This window comes from Marmota monax, unplaced genomic scaffold (genome assembly GCF_021218885.2).
Source record: "Marmota monax isolate L192 unplaced genomic scaffold, Marmota_monax_Labrador192_F-V1.1 WCK01_AAM20220418_F8-fsc00005, whole genome shotgun sequence".
In the NCBI taxonomy this organism is placed as follows: Eukaryota; Metazoa; Chordata; class Mammalia; order Rodentia; family Sciuridae; genus Marmota; species Marmota monax.
Genome location: NW_026692254.1, coordinates 18,564,070 through 18,565,794, shown reverse-complemented (window position 1 = coordinate 18,565,794; position 1,725 = coordinate 18,564,070). Strand labels below are relative to the sequence as shown.

Genomic DNA, 1,725 nt, shown 5'->3' with positions numbered 1-1,725 from the left:
CACTCTAGCATTAGAAATTAGAATAACACTAAACTTGGTGGGGGTTGAGGCTGGACACAGAGATGATGCATTCTGACTTATCACTCATGCAATCTTATGAACACTGAAGCAGTTATCTTCTCCTATTTTTATAGTCATAAAAGACAGAGTCCTTTGATACATTATTTAATATGTCTACTCATTATAACTTGCAAAGCACTTGAATGACAGCTGTCATTTCATTGTTACCTAAGGCTCTTAATTTGAGCCAATGAGATAGGATGATGCTTTCTAAGTGACACAACTTTGAAAACTGGGATGATCCAAAGATCAGCACAAAATAGTGCAGGCATTGAGAAATAAACTGCTTCTTCCCGTTCCTATTCCTCATACCCTGGGCAAGTGGCCAATGACAAGTGAATAAAGTAGCTTCCACTATGAAATCTTGTTTGTTGCTTATTGATTTGAACGTAAGATTAGACTAAGCCATCTAACACATAATTTTGTTTTGATAAAAAGTTTGGATTCAGAGGAAGTGCTTCAATTGAGCTATAGAGTGAGAAATAGATCAAATTGTTGGGGAAAAATCTGTCATGCTGGTGTTTCTAATTGCATTTCAGAAGTGGACATGCCCTTTGGGAATCACACTTCTCTTACTGGCAGCTTTGTGGGACTGCTCTGTAAGGACAGTCCTGCCACTCTTCTGGCTTCAGTAATTTTCCATGCATTTAGCATATTCTACTATGAAATTCCTAGAAACTTCCTTTCCTCTCAAATGCTCTCTGCCTTGTCCTGATGGAATTTCCTAAAAACTCATGTATACTGGCTTTATTTCTCTTTCTTTTCTTCCTTTCTTGATTTCTTTCCCTTTTGCTTTTTTTTTTTTTTTTTTTTTGGCAATGCTGGGGATTGAACCCAGGGCTTTGCACATGCTAGGCAAGCACTCTACCACTAAGCCACATTCCCAGCCACACTCTCATTTTATTAAACTACTTTAAACTCACTGAAGTATTTCTTTCTTTTTAAGGTCTGGTTTTAGAAACAAATCTTCAACCAATAACCTTTATAGTGAACATAATCTCCCCCACTCAGTCATATTTTGCAATTTCTTAGTTGATTCTTTCTATTTGTTGTTCTCTGTTGTGTAATATAATGCTTCAAGGTTTGAAATATCTTTTTAACTGACGTAGTTTTAGTTGAAAAATTAAAATCCATGTTCACTTAGCTATCCCCTGTGTGAAGTTTTATTTAGATCCCAAAGTTCGTTGCTCACTGTAAAATACTTGAAGATCATTTAGTTCCAGTGACTCAGTCAACATAGAGTCAGGCATGATGTTTAGCTTCCAGATCCATTCATTTTACCTTATGAGGATAAAATGGGGCACACACTTTAAATTTATGGATGATGAAACTGAGACTTAGAGTTTTTAAGTAAGTGCCCAATGTCCCAGGATTCACAGATGGCAAGGTGTGGATTTGAAACTGAATTTGGGATGAATCCAGAGCTTGCAGTCCACAGTGACATCCTTGGGATCAGCAGCACAGGTGGTAAGATGGGGACTCTGAGGCTTCAGTTACTGGGAGAGGTCAGCAGCCAATGGACAAATGCTTCCTTGAGCTGAACCCTGGGATGGGACAGTAGCAGTAAATCTGCCCAAGTTTTCAATCTGCTTTAGAAACAGAAGAATAGGCCAGATGCCTAATAGACCGCATTTTAGGGAGTCACTGTCAAGAAAAGAAATGGGG

General features: G+C 38.3%; 1 non-coding gene across 1 annotated transcript; it reads right to left on the bottom strand.

Annotated features, from left to right (window-relative positions):
• Positions 1-873: 873 nt before the first annotated feature.
• Positions 874-945, bottom strand: Trnaa-agc (transfer RNA alanine (anticodon AGC)). Its single transcript has one exon. It is a non-coding gene; the product is annotated as a tRNA-Ala (tRNA).
• Between the last annotated feature and the right edge of the window lie 780 nt (positions 946-1,725).